Source organism: Primulina eburnea, chromosome 7 (assembly GCF_022965805.1).
Source record: "Primulina eburnea isolate SZY01 chromosome 7, ASM2296580v1, whole genome shotgun sequence".
Classification (NCBI taxonomy): domain Eukaryota; kingdom Viridiplantae; phylum Streptophyta; class Magnoliopsida; order Lamiales; family Gesneriaceae; genus Primulina; species Primulina eburnea.
This window is the reverse complement of record NC_133107.1, coordinates 38,456,156-38,471,958: the sequence shown is the minus strand read 5'-3', so window position 1 is coordinate 38,471,958 and position 15,803 is coordinate 38,456,156. Positions and strand designations below refer to the sequence as shown.

The following is a 15,803-nucleotide window of genomic DNA, read 5'->3' as shown; positions in this document are numbered from 1 at the left end:
TATTGAATTTGGATCGTTAATCGTGACTTTCGTATCAGCTGAAGGTCGATGGATCCATATACATGTAACCATAATATTGGACGACGGGGACATCAGTGACATTCTCACCCGTAAATTGAGTTTTGGCCTTACGTATCATCATAATCATCGTACTAGTCACAATTATTTCAACTCCTTCAACTTTTCATATTTTCACTTATAAAAATTCATATATATATATATATATATATATATATCATTTTTCTTTTAAACCAAACATGCAACACATCTTTTAGCTTTAACATTTCTTCATAAAATTCCATAAACAACTAAAATAAATATTTTAGTATATATTACAGCATTTAGGGCACTGACAGGACGTCTAACAATTTTTGGTGTAAAATGACCATTTTACCCCTAAAATTAAAATGACTATTTTTAACCAACAATGTTTTATATCTTTTACATAAAAAAATCATAGAGAAGTACAAAATGCACGACCTTACCCTTCAATGATGATGGCGAAGGGTAGATAATTCCACAATGCATACTTCCAGTCACAAAAAAATGAATACAAAAGTATCAGATAGCGCATCATGAATTGAGCGAAAGATAATATAATATGGTCACTTTTCATCTACATTTAAAAATTGTTAAGAAACGTATCACATTAAAAAGTTATATATACCACATCAGGCTTATCATCATATTCCCAAGAGTCCTTCACGTCATCATCTTCCAATTCTTCATCATCCCAGTTATTCTTCAGCTGCTCCTTTTTGAGAAGATTTGGAACATCCTCATCTTCTGAAAGATGAAAATCGTCAATCATATTCATTTGAACAAAACTAATGAGATTGAATCTTATATTGTCACAACAGAAAGCCATACGTGGAAAAAAAAAGGAGTTAGACCTCATATATTTATAGTTGGCTGATCAAATAAGCACTTATACTTGCATTTTTCCAATGCACATATTTTGCTACGGTTGCAAGATAAAGAAGTAGATTGTGTAGAAAAAAAAATTCTAGTATATTTAGCCTTTATAGATCAGAACATCTTTGCAATGAGCTCCGATTATGTAAAGTTAATGTTTACACATATTTTAGGGAAAAGATATCCAAAGCCAATTTTAAATAAAAACACCCTATGTGAGGGGCGTTCAGGGAGGAAAAAACACAGATGAAAATTTAGGGGATAATCAAGAAAAATAACGGTCCAAAAAACTCAAAAAACTTCGAACATTCAGATAAGAGTCGACTTAAATTACTCCAGTCCTCCATCAAGGTTTGATTCTTCTACACCCAATGGATAACTTCAGATATCGACAGTCCCTTTGTTAAAAAGGGAAATAACTGTCAAATTAGCCATTGCAATACATCATAGGAGGCCCGGAGTTCATAATTACATATCAATCGATTACAATTGTAAGAGCAAAAACGCACCAAAACCCACGAATACAATAGGATTTAAAAAGAGAAACTCGTATTCAAACTCAAAAGTTCAAGAAACATAATCGAAGAAAAGTAATAATCGATTCGCTTCTAATAAATTACGGTTTCTTGAAACGAAGATCTCACCTTTCAGGATAAACCGATCCTTGATTTCTTCACGTAATTTACTGATCGAATGAGAAGAAATCAAATTAAAATAATAGATGCGGCGAAAAGACGGAGCACAAGAGCGGGAGGGTGAGGATCTGAGAGAGAAGATTTGTGAGGATCTAGATAATTTCGAGAGAGAAGAATTGTGAGGGTAAATCAAAAATATCTGAGAGAATCGTGCAGAGTGGGTGGTTTGTTGGAGGAGATCGTGGATGTGGAGTTTTGAGAGAGAAATATTTTTGTAGTGAAGCAAAATGATAAAAGGGCAAAAGGGTCAATAAAAATTTGGTGTCCGCAGTGGCAGTTTTTATGTGTATCTCAGCTTTAATAAAATAGTAGAGATAATATAAACATTTTAATTATTTTATGTTAAAGTAATAATTTTACATGTAAAAAACTGTATCATTTTTTTCGAATTTGATGAGTATTATTAATTTTATTTTTCAATGAACAAAATTTTTAACAATATAAAACTATTAACATGTTAATGCTTAAATTTAAATTTAGAACATTTCCATCATGCAATATCAAAAACTAAAATTCAAGACCACATTTCCATCAAAAATAAATAATTCATACGTTTTAAGACATCATTTCAACGAACAATTTTAATCAGCTATTATTTAAATAAAAAACTATGCAAGAGCATTATTGGATATATCTTCATTGAAATCCATGGCTTCAAGAGAATGGTGAGGATGATCAAATTGTGCCTACATTAAATAAGAATAAATATTATAAAATCGATTTTACCATATAAGAATTAATATTTTTTTGGCATAAGATTTTTACCCACTAAAAAATTTCTAGATATCATTAACGTAGTGTCCAAATTCAGTACATGCATAACTCATGCATTTATTTAATTATTAAAGCATTCATTTAATTTTAAAATGAGCCTTAGTGGTGCATGATTTATTTAAAAATTTGCATTATGTTAATGTTTATGTGATGCACTTTAAAATATTTTTTCGATTTTCATGTTCAGGCGAGTATTCGAGGCGGGATCCAGGAAGGGATCGGTGACGATTCTTGGAAATTTACAATGAGGTATTTTATTTTAAAAGCTAGGAAATGGCATTTTAAATAATTTATTAAGTTTATAACATTTTAAAAGCCTGATTTATTTATTTAGTGATTTAAGAGTTTGAAACTTTTAAAATTAGCATTTTTGTGTGTTATGTTAATTAAGTAGTTTATTTAAAACTAGTGTGTATTTTATTTCCAAGGAATTGTTGAGTTAGTGTTTGATTAACTTTTAATTAGTGGTTAATTTATTATTAAGCAATTTATTTCCCTAAATTCACCACTAACTCACACCGACACACACTAATTACCGAACACACACACACTCTTCACTATTCAAGTTTTATATTTTGAGAATAGAAAACCTAGGGTCTCCTTCTCTAGTGCAGCCGCCCACCCCTATGTATAATTTCAAGCAATATTTCTTTGAGTTTATTTCAAGAAAATCGAGCCACGTTCGTCCCGGATCAAGCCTCGTTCGGTTTCCGCATCGGTATCGTCGTTTCGGTATTTTTAAATATCAAAGACACGTATATTCTGTTATTTCTGCATCGATCTCGTCATATTATGTGTTGTGTTATTTTTATGAGTAAAAATTTATGTATGACGTTCGTCATTTGAGCCGGAAATGTTTTGGATCATTTGAAATAATTTTTAGATCTGAAAACTCGTTTTTATTGTCTTTTTAAATACTGATATTTTTCGGTCGTGATTCTGAAAAAACTTTCAACATGAAAATTGTAGAACATTTTGATACCTTCGATTTGACGGTAAATTTGAAATATTTGGATAACAATTGAGTGAGTTATGACGTTTTTCGTGGAACTTCTCAAACTGTGTTTTTCAGAAAATTATGTATTGATGTGCTCTCGAGATTTTATAGTTGCAGGCTTTGTTGGGGATTGACGGGTGATAGGTGTTGTGTCTAGGTATGCTAAGTATGAAGTTGGGTTGTTATTTGATATGTCGTTTAGTGTCGATAAGCACTCGAATACATTAGAAGTCGTAGGAATCGACTTGGTGTCAATTGCCACGTTTTTTAATTGTATGTGTCATAGGGTGGACTTCGTTGCTTTGGGTGTTGATACGAACTTGGTTTGATGTTATGCAATACTAGGATGGGTCTCGGGGTGTCGGTTCATGGTCCGTACAATCGAGTCTATGATGATAAGCATTGCATGTATTGAAATTTCGTGGGTTACAAGTCGCGCAGGTACACGGACCCTGGCACGGGGTCCGTGCCTTCATTTCTTCTTGGTGCCATTTTTCCGACCCAACACGGACCCGGAGCCGGAGCTAGGCACAGGGTCCGTGTCCCTTCTATTGTCGAGTATCCCTTTTTGCGCACATACACGGTCCCGGAGCCGGACCAGGGAACGGGGTACGTGTCCCTTCCTTTTTGTTGGTACTTCCTTTGCGCACATACACGGACCCATACACGGACCCATGTATGGGGTCCGTGTACTTCATGTTTTGGGAAAAAATTGATCGTTTGGTTTGGAGTTTCATGTCTGGGTTTAGTACGATGATTTAAATGAGGTCAAGCCACGAGTGTTTTATAATGTCTTAAGTTATTTATGGAATTCGGTGGTGAGCATGTATACCTACGTCTAAGTCATGCAAGCTAAGTATTTAAATTCACGTTAGTATGTGCAGCAACGGCCCCAATCGAAGTCCAACGAATCCCTCAACGCCAAGTAAATATGTTTGACGTGCAAGAAAATATTTTAAGTTTTTAGGTATGCTAAATGTCTTGTGACCAAACTATGTTTAGGATTGGAAAGCGTTAAACTATGAACGGGGACCAATGCACCCGTTAAATTATGAACGGGTTTAGATCAATGTTGGAAAGCATTAAATTATGAACGGGGACCAATCAGCCCGTTAAATTATGAACGGGGATCTCATGTATGTGGCAGTGGATTTTTCCCTGTCAGCCCAGTACTGTGGTTTAGTCTGATCAGGCGTATTTTATGTATGGGTCACTTGCTTTGAAAATGCCTCTACGCAAAATGATGAAGTTATGTATGTTCAAGTACGTTTAAGTATGCAAGCATGTTTAAGAAAAGTTTATGTTGATGGCACGTCTAAGTATGTATGTACGTATGTTCATGTTTTGATATGCAAGTTCAAGTTTTAAGTATGTATGTTCTATTTTTAAAGTTGCATGTGATTTTATTTTGTAGTACTTGTTACTTCCAGTTTATACATGTTGAGTTTTTAGACTCACTAGACTTGATCGATGCAGGTGAGGATGTTTATGAGGAGACTGAAGGTGGGGACCGAGGAGCAGGCTTGGACTGAGCGGGAGGCTAAACCGGAGACCGCCATGTTTTAAGGTTTATGAAAATATTTAAGAGTTTCGTCAAACTTTAAATTTCAAAGCTGTTGTTGCAACAACTCGTGTGACGTACAGTTTAATTCTTTTATCGAATTTTGAATGTTCACATTTATTTAAGAAAATGTTTAATTTTTCCGCAAATTTTGAGTAGTAAAAGTACGGTACGTTACAGTTGGTATCAGAACCGTATTCTTGTAAAGGGTTATGCCTACTGCCAGTCTCAAGAAGCTCACGAAGTCACACCTCAAGTATGTAAGTTTTAAAGTTTTAAATTTATGTTATGTAGTAAGCATGCAGTTTTGATTTCAGCATGTGCATATTTTTAAGTTTAAGTACGTGCATCTTATGTTGTCTAAATCATGTTCATGCACGTGGGGTTTACGTGTTGGGTAAATTATTGGAACAGTATGTCTCCTAGACGTGTGATCGACCGTGAAGCAAGGGATGAGGACAGAGAGCCTCGAGAGGAGAGAAGAGACGCTCCTCCGCCTCCACCTACAGACATGAAAGCTCAGATGCTTGCTGGGATGACCCAGTTTTTCGCACAGTTTGCGAGGAACCAGGCTGCAGTAGAGGCAGGGGCGAGGCCCCGACCTGAAGCGGTGTATAAAAGATTCAGGAGGATGAATCCTAAGGAGTTTTTGGGTACCACTGACCCGATGATAGCTGAGGGATGGATTAAGTCAATCAAGACAATCTTTGACTTTATAGAACTGACCGATGCAGATAGGGTCAGGTGTGCCACGTTCCTTCTGTCAAGAGACGCCAGACTATGGTGAGAGAATGCGTCAGCGGTAGGCAACTTGCAAGTGTTGCCTTGGAATGGTTTCAAGGATGTTTTCTACTCTAAGTACTTCACTGAAGAATTACGTTCCCAGTCTGACCAGGGAGTTCATGTTGCTGCGGCAGGGAGACAGCAGCGTGGCAGACTTTGTCAGGAAGTTTGAGAGGAGGTGTCACTTTGTACCCCTGATAGCTAATGATGCCCAGTGTAAGCTGAGGCATTTCATGGATGGATTGCGGCCGATCTTGCGCCATGATGTCTGAGTTGCTGGTCCTACTACTTATGCAGTCGCCGTATCTAGAGCATTGGCGGCAGATCAGGATCAGAGGGATATCGAGTTGGACAGGCAGGGCAAAAAGCCCTATCAGGCACCACCGCAACACCACCAGCAGCAGCATCAGAGGCCCCAATATAAGAAACCGTATCAGGGGCCGCCAGGGAAGAAGCCTTATCAGGGACCGCCAAGAGGCAAGTGTCCGAATCAGCAGCAAAGGGCGCCTCAGAAGCCAGTTTTTTTCCCAGTATGCCCAAAGTGCAACCGCCAGCTTCCGGGGTAGTGCTTATACGGGTCAGGCAAGTGTTTTAAATTTGGAGCTACTGACCACATGCTGAAACAGTTCCCGCAGTGGAAGCAGCCAACTCAGGGCAGAGTGCTCGTCATGCATGCACAAGAGGCGAACCCAGACACGACTTTACTGACCGGTAAAATTTTCTACCTAAGCTCAGTATTATTTTTTCCTTGCGTGTTTATTTGAGATTATTAAGGTGCTAGTAATATTTTTGAGTGATTTGGGATAGTAATTTTCTGCTATATTTGAGGTTAATGTTAGAATTTTTGGGATATAAGTTTGTGTTGTGCTAACGTCTCTCAGGAAATATTTTCATTAAGAGAATAGCCACTCAGGCCCTGATAGACTCAGGAATCACCCATTCTTTCATATCAGAGACGTTCGCTATCCACTTGGATATCAAGACCATTGGACTTGACGTGAGTTATTCAGTGACAGTCCCATCAGGGGAAGAGCTGTCAGCTACTAGCGTGGTCAGAGACATTGACCTGGAATTGCATGGCCATCTAGTGTATGCCGACTTGATCGTCTTACCAATGCCAGAGTTTGATATCATTCTGGGAATGGAATGGCTGACGAGGAATAGAGTGCTGATCGATTTTCAGAAGAGATCAGTATTGGTTAGATCTTTGGGTATGGAGCAGTTTCTTTTCGAGCCAGCTAGATGGAGGAGTTTTCCTCGCATGATTTCTTGCATGCAGGCACGGAGACTCATTTCCAAGGGGTGTCAGGCTTTCTTGGCCAGCATCATTTCAACACCTGACATACCCACTCCGTCACTATCAGAGGTGCCAGTAGTCAGAGACTTCCCAGACTTCTTTCCTGACGACGTCACGGGTCTTCCACCAGAGAGAGATGTGGAGTTTTCAATTGATCTTATGCCAGACACTGTGCCAATCTCTAAGGTACCGTACAGGTTAGCTCCAGCTGAAATGTTAGAGCTCAAACAAAAGATTCAGTAGCTCCTAGACAAGGAATTCATTCGCCCTAGTTTCTCACCATGGGGCGCACAAGTACTTTTTGTAAAGAAGAAGGATGGGAGTATGAGGCTGGGCATCGATTACCGAGAGTTGAACAAGGTAATGATAAAGAACAAGTACCCACTTCCTAGAATCGAAGACTTGTTTGATCAGTTGCAGGGAGCCACAGTGTTCTCTAAGATAGATCTTCGATCAGGGTATCACCAGCTGAAGGTGAAAGATGGAGATGTGCACAAGACAGCCTTCAGGACCAGGTATGGGCATTACGAGTTCTTAGTGATGCCATTCGGACTGACGAATGCTCCAGCAATTTTCATGGACTTGATGAACCGAGTATTTCAGCCCTATATTGATCAGTTCATCATAGTATTTATTGACGATATTCTTATTTACTCGAAGAGTCATGAGGCACACAGTCAGCACTTGAAGACAGTTTTGCAGACCTTGCAGAGTTGCAAGTTATTTGCGAAGTTTAGTAAGTGCGAGTTTTGGTTGGAGAAGGTGGCAGTTTTTGGGTCACATTATATCTAGCAATGGGATTTCAGTGGACCCAGCCAAGGTGGCAGCAGTTAGAGATTGGGTGGAACCGAAGAACGCATCCGAAATCCGCAGTTTTCTGGGTTTAGCCGGTTAATACTGTAAGTTCATTCAGGGGTTTTCTTCGATAACAGTGCCACTCACTTCACTGACCGAGAAGAATGCTAAGTTTGTGTGGAGTGATGAATGTCAGAAGAGCTTTGATACTTTGAAACAAGCTCTTATTTCAGCGCCAGTGTTAGCCATGCCAACAGGGCAAGGTGATTTTGTGCTATACACCGATGCATCTAAGCTCGGGTTAGGCGCAGTGTTGATGCAGCAGGGTCGGGTTATAGCTTATGCTTCCAGGAAGTTGAAGGTGCATGAGAAGAATTACCCGACGCATGACTTAGAATTAGCCGTCGTAGTCTTTGCCTTGAAGATTTGGAGACATTACTTGTACGACGAGAAATGTCAGATATTTACCAATCACAAGAGTCTCAAGTATTTCTTCACGCAGAAGGAACTGAACATGAGACAGAGATGGTGGTTAGAGTTGGTGAAAGACAACGACTTTTAAATTAGCTACCATCCGGGAAAGGCTAATATGTTGTCGTAGACGCCTTGAGCAGGAAAGTGGCAGTTGTAGCACAATTTTCAGTGCAGAGACCACTTCAGTCTGAGATTCAGAGGTTTGGATTAGAAGTTTATCGCAAGGGCAGAGCTCCAAGGCTGTCCAATCTGACAGTCCAATATTCCTTTCTAGACCGTATTCGTGCAGGCCAGCCTTCACACGAGCAGTTGCAGAAGTGAAGGCTGAAGGATGAAGCCAAGGGCAGTGTACTCTACACAGTGACAGATGGTATTGTGAGATACAACGACAGAATGTGGGTGCCTAGTGTTGATTCGATCAGAGAGGATATTCTGACAGAGGCACATGCATCTCCGTATTCCATTCACCCAGGAGGTACCAAAATATATAAAGACTTGTAGGTTTTGTATTGGTGGCCAGGGATGAAGAGAGACATCCGCATATTTGTGTCTAAATGCCTCACTTGTCAACAGGTGAAGGCAGAGCATCAGAGGCCAGCAGGAATGCTTAAGCCACTCCTCATCCCAGAGTGGAAATCGAAGAATTTTACAATGGACTTTGTGGTTGGATTACCGAGGTCAGTCAGGGGATTTAATTCGATTTGCGTTATAGTGGATCAACTAACTAAGTCGGCACACTTCTTGCCGGTGAAGACGACTTTCTCCATGACGCAGTATGCGGAGCTCTATATCAAGGAGATTGTTCGATTGCATGGGATCCAAGTTTCAATTGTGTCCGACAGGGATCCGAGGTTCACATCATCTTTTTGGAAGAACTTACATGCAGCCATGGGGACTAAGTTGCTTTTCAATACATCTTTTCACCCGCAGACAGATGGCCAGTTTGAGCGAGTGATTCAGATTTTGGAGGATTTATTGCGAGCCTGTATGATAGATTTCTAGGGTACTTGGGAATCAAATTTACCTCTAGTGGAGTTTACGTGCAACAACAATTTCCAATCATCCATTGGTATTGCTCCCTACGAGGCTTTGTATGGAAGGAAGTGCAGATCACCAATTCATTGGAACGAGGTTGGTGAGAGTGCAGAACTTGGTCCAGAGATAGTTCAGCAGACTACAGATGTGGTGGTCAAGATTCGAGGCAGAATGAAGACCGCCCAGAGTCGTCAAAAGAGCTATGCTGATAAGAGAATGAGAGATCTAGAGTTTGCCGTAGGTGATCACGTTTTCGTGAAGATAGCACCCATGAAGGGTGTTATGAGGTTTGGGAAGAGAGCCAAGCTCAGTCCGAGGTTTATTTGACCGTTTGAAATTCTGGACAGAGTTGGGACACTAGCCTATCGTGTTGCCCTTCCTCCGAATCTGGCCGGGATACACAATGTGTTCCACGTCTCAATGCTGAGGAAGTACCTAGCTAATCCTTCGCACGTGTTGAGCTTTGAACTGTTACAGTTGGCTCCAGACCTGTCTTATGAGGAGAGATCTGTCCAAATCCTAGACGGACATGAGCGTAGACTCCGGAACAAAGTGACCAAGTTGGTCAAAGTCCGGTGGCTGAATCAATCAGTGGAGGAAGCCACTTGGGAAGCAGAAGCAGATATGAGGATTCACTACCCGAAGTTGTTCGGTAAGATTTAATTTCGAGGACGAAATTTTCATAAGTGGGGGAGGACCTGTAGTGCCCAAATTCAGTACACGTATAACCCATGTATTTATTTAATTATTAAAGCATTCATTTAATTTTAAAATGAGCCTTAGTGGTGCATGATTTACTTAAAAATTTGCATTATGTTAATGTTTATGTGATGCATGTTAAAATGTTTTTTCGAGTTTCATGTTCAGGCGAGTATTCGAGGCGGGATTGAGGAAGGGACTTGTGACGACTCTTGGCAATTTACAATGCGGTATTTTATTTTATAAGCTAGGAAGGGACATTTTAAATAATTTATTAAGTTTTTAACATTTTAAAAGTCTGATTTATTTATTTAGTGATTTAAGAGTTTGAAACTTTTAAAATTAGCATTTTTGTGTGTTATGTTAATTAAGGATTTTATTTAAAACTAGTGTGTATTTTATTTCCAAGGTATTGTTGAGTTAGTGTTTGATTAACTTTTAATTAGTGGTTAATTTATTATTAAGCAATTTATTTCCCTAAATTCACCACTAACTCACGCCCACACACACTTTTACACACACTAATTACCGAACACACACACACACACACACACTTCACTATTCAAGTTTTATATTTTGAGAATAGAAAACCTAGGGTCTCCTTCCCTAGTGCAGCCGCCCACCCCTCTGTATAATTTCCAGCAATATTTCGTTGAGTTTATTTCAAGAAAATCGAGTCACGTTCGTCCCGGATCAAGCCTCGCTCAGTTTCCGCATCAGTATCCTCGTTTCGGTATTTTTAAATATCGAAAGGCACGTATATTCTGTTATTTCTGCATCGATCTCGTCATATTATGTGTTGTGTTATTTTTATGCGTAAAAATTTATGTATGGCGTTCGTCGTTTGAGCAGGAAATGGTTTGGATCAGTTTTGAAACACTTTTTAGATTTGAAAACTTGTTTTTACTGTCTTTTTAAATACTGCGATTTTTCGGTCATGATTCTAAGAAAACATTCAACACAAAAATTGTAGAACTTTTCGATACCTTCGATTTGACAGTAAATATGAAATATTTGGATTAACATTGAGTGAGTTATGACGTTTTTCGTGGGACTGCTCAAACTGCGTTTTTCAGAAAATTATGTATTGATGTGCTCTCGAGATTTTATTGTTGCATGCTTCGTTAGGATCGACGGGTGATCGGTGCTGCATCTAGGTACGCTTAGTATGAAGTTAGGTTGTTATTTGATATGTCGTTTAGTGTCGATAGACACTCGAATACATTAGAAGACGTAGGAATCAACTTGGTGTCGATTGCCACGTTTTTGAATTGTATGTGTCGTAGGGTGGACGTCGTTGCTTTGGATGTTGGTACGAATTTGGTTTGATGTTATGGCATGCTAGGATGGGTCTCGGGGTGTCGGTTCATGGTCCGTACAATCGAGTCTAGGATGATAAGCATTGCGTGTATTGAAATTTCGTGGGTTTAGAAGTCGCGCAGGCACACGGACCCTGGCACGGGGTCCGTGCCGTCATTTCTTCTTGGAGCCATTTTTGCGACCAAACACGGAGCCAGAGCCGGACCTGGGCACGGGGTCCTGTCCCTTCTATTGCCGAGTATCCCTTTTTGCGCACATACACGGACCCGGAGCCGGACCAGGGCACGGGGTCCGTGTCCCTTCTTTTTTGTTGGTACTTCCTTTGCGCACATACACGAACCCATACACAGACCCAGGTACGCGGTCCTTGTACTTCATGTTTTGGGAAAAAATTGATCGTTTGGTTTGGAGTTTCATGTCTGGGTTTAGTACGATGATTTAAATGAGGTCAAGCCACGAGTGTTTTAGATTCACGTTAGTCATGCAAGCTAAGTATTTAAATTCACATTAGTATATGCAGCAACAGCCCCAATTGAAGTCCAACGAATCCCTCAACGCCAAGTAAGTATGTTTGACGTGCAAGAAAATATTTTAAGTTTTTGAGGTATGCTGAATGTCTTGTGACCAAATTATGTTTAGGATTAGAAAGTGTTAAATAATGAACGGGGACCAATCCATCCGTTAAATTATGAACAGGTTTAGATCGAGATTGAAAAGTGTTAAATTATGAACGGGGACCAATTAGCCCGTTAAATTATGAACGGGGATCTCATGTATGTGGTAGTGGATTTTTCCCTGTCAGCCCAGTACTGTGGTTTAGTCTGATCAGGCGTATTTTATGTATGGGTCACTTGCTTTAAAACATGCCTCTACGCAAAATGATGAAGTTATGTATGCTCAAGTACGTTTAAGTATGCAAGCATGTTTAAGAAAATTTTATGTTGATGGCACGTCTAAGTATGTATGTACGTATGTTCAGGTTTTGATATGCAAGTTCAAGTTTTAAGTGAAAGGGGATCGGTTACGGTGGCCGGAAACGCAACGGAAGCACAAAAATTTTCGATTTTAGCATATAAATTTCGGTCACCTTGAGTTTGTGTAGGAAATACAATAAAACACCAAAATGACATTCATAGTGTGTTTAGAAATAGTTACCTATCAACCTCTTAAGGTTGATGATGGCTCCAACCAAGTTGTAAACAACTTGGCTCTTGAATGGAATGAAGATCTACAAGCTTCCTTGGACTCCTTTCTTTCCTTCAAATTAGGCCCACCACTTGCAAACTAGAACCCCTCTTATTTTGCACTAGAAAAATAAAAGGATTTTTCAAGGAGAAGTATTTTTTCTTCCTCAACACTTGAAGAGAAAAATTGATAGAAAACTTGGTAGAATAATGCTCAAAGTTTCGGCCATCACATGCTTCAATGGGAGGAAGGGAGATTAGCTTTGGTAGTGTAAAAAGTTGTGGTGCATTCCAATGCCATGCCTTGGATGTTGCAAAAGTTGTCTCCCTAACCTTTCATCTCCCATGCATGCATATCTAATTTGATTTTTAACAAATAAAAATCCATGGACTAAATTTAATTATCTCAAACATATTTGACACTAATTAAATATTACTTGAATTTACTCAAGTCCACTAGTTAAATAATTTATTTAAATTGAGCTCTACAAGACTCAATTTGATTTAATCAATTCAACACTTGAATTAATTTAATTATTTGGACTCTACTAGGTCCACTAGTGTTTAATTAATTCAACACTTGAATTAATTTAATTTAGTCCATAATAATGTTTATGAAAATCACAATTTTCAAATACATTATTTATTTGGCCAACTTTTAATTTAAGAACACATTCATAAATTAAAATTACATTTCTCTCAGAGAAGTCATACTTCTATTTTTCCTTACGCTTATAAACTCATTTATAAGCCGTTCAACACATTGAACTATTTACTTCACAATGGGATCTAGAAAGCTAGTACTTGTGTGGCCCTCAATGGTTCATTGATACAACTAGCCATGGGTTCACATCTCCATGTGATTCGGACTAAACATGTCCTTATTCGAGCATACCCCAATTGCTCCATTCTTACTTATCAACTCCTTGATAATAAGAACGTCAGAACTCAAGTCTGATAGTACCCATCCAATCACGTTAAACGCCTAGCAGCATCGCTTACGTGATTCCCTAGGTATCACATGATAGTGCCTGCAAGAACCATTCAATTATGGTTAGCGTACAGTACGGTCCCTTCAACTCATATATCCCGACCGATTCGACAACTATTGGTTTATCGAGAGTTGTCAATGAATCGATACTATGTGTCATGTTGTGGTTGCATCGATGGTGTAATCTATGAAACCCCTTTCATAATTACCACCATACTCTGATCAGAGATTTCAACCCACACATACATGAAAAACACATAGGATATCCATACCCGAAGGTAAGCGGTGAATCCCCGACTACAATGCATCGACTCCTATATGTTTCGACAAAACACCCAACCTTGCCACTTGATGACCCCATGAGAGTCGGTAAACAAGTCAAAGTGTAATTCTAGCACATAGAGTCTCAATGTTGTCTCGGGTCATAAGGACTAATGGTGTACAACCATAAATCAGGACCTTTTCCACTCGATAAGTGAGAACCACTTGGAAAGTCCTTTTATGGAGGGTTGTTCAATGCACTCTCTACAAGGAGCACCTATCTGCATGTTCGGACATCACAATGTCCCCTACCAATGAAACACGGTACTCACATCGCAGATACTAGTCTCTAACTCGAGCGGCCTATATCCTTCTTAATGGCGGCTGAATCGACTAGAAACCGTTTAGAATATACAGTATTGCAAATACGAGTTTCATGATACTCATCATATGAGCATCTCATATTCTTTCTACTATTTGTATATTCAAGGGCTTTATCTATGCAACTAGCATGGGTATACAGATAAAGAAGTGCCAAAACGATAAATTCAAATATTATTAAAATAAAGACTGTTTATACATAGAGTTTAATCATGAACCCTCGGCCAACACTTGGCTCGACGGGCACCTACTCTAACATTAAGTATGTATGTTTTATTTTTAAAGTTGCATGTGATTTTATTATGTAGTACTTGTTACTTCCAGTTTATACGTGTTGAGTCTTTAGACTCACTAGACTTGATCGATGCAGGTGAGGATGTTTATGAGGAGACTGAAGGTGGGGACCGAGGAGCAGGCTTGGACTGAGCGGGAGGCTAAACTCGAGGACCGCCATGTTTTAAGTTTTATGAAAATATTTAAGACTTTCATCAAACTTTAAATTTCAAAGCTGTTGTTGCAACAACTCGTGCGACGTACAGTTTATTTCTTTTATCGAATTTTGAATGTTCACGTTTATTTAAGAAAATTTTTAATTTTTCCGTAAATTTTGAGTAGTAAAAGTACGGTACGTTGCAATTAAAGTTCATACCATCAATAATTCAGTGAAATTGAATTGACTTCTAGTTTTTTGAAGACATGCATGAGGTACCGGAGGTACTGAACAAGATACGGGTAATTCATCGTGTGTTCCGATGTCCTACAATGATTGTAAAATAAGAAATCTAGATAATTTTTATTTCAAAAAAGTTTTAACAGTAGTTAATTTAACTCGACTCTCAAATTTGTTTTCCTTTTTTTTCTTGAAGTTCTACCCAACTCTTCAACCTTCTTGACTTTTTCACACAATTTCTTTTCTTGAATCCTTTTGCTTGTATCGTAGAAGGTCCTATCGATGATGACCTGACACAACCATTGTTGTCTTGGCTCACTTCAGTCAAACGCATTCCATGACTTGCTTGGTTAGATTACATACCGAATTATGCACAAAAGAGATAGTTGATGGGTGGACGGAGGCTTTGGTTGCCAGTCTTACAAGCATCATACAAAGTTTTCTATACCGTTTTGTACTTTCTCGTTTAGGATCTTCTTCGACTTCATTGCCCATACATTCGTGTACCACTCAACTCCTATCTTTTCTCGTCCATCTATTCAAGATATAATGCTCTGGCAGTTTTTTTTACGTCATGCACATCATATATTGTCACAGCATGACAACCAATAATCCAGTCATCTCAAATTTTCGGCAACTACTTGAAATCATCTTTGTACTAGGATTAAATGTCACCCTCCATTCTCCTTCTTTATCAATTCGCCCGACAACATATTCAAATAATGGTTGAGTTTCATTTTTATATTTTATTTAAGCAGATGTGAACAAAACAAACTCTACTTGAAATAGATGAAAGATAGTGAGGGTATAAATTTCATAAAGTTGACGCAACATAGGAGAACTCTCTAGCTTTAATCTCGGTAATTTTTGGCATGTCTCAAATTCACATCTAGCTCATTGTACCGCTTTTCCTCCAAAACCCGTTCGAAGTGCTTAAAAAATTGCATTATATCTAAGTCGGGTTTCATACA

General features: G+C 38.8%; 1 long non-coding RNA gene across 1 annotated transcript; it reads right to left on the bottom strand.

Annotated features, from left to right (window-relative positions):
* Positions 1 to 549: 549 nt before the first annotated feature.
* Positions 550 to 1,708, bottom strand: LOC140836228 (uncharacterized). The gene is made up of 3 exons (XR_012119038.1): positions 1,560 to 1,708; positions 1,250 to 1,334; positions 550 to 786 (listed from the first exon to the last, which is right to left on the bottom strand). It is a non-coding gene; the product is annotated as an uncharacterized lncRNA (long non-coding RNA).
* Positions 1,709 to 15,803: the final 14,095 nt, after the last annotated feature.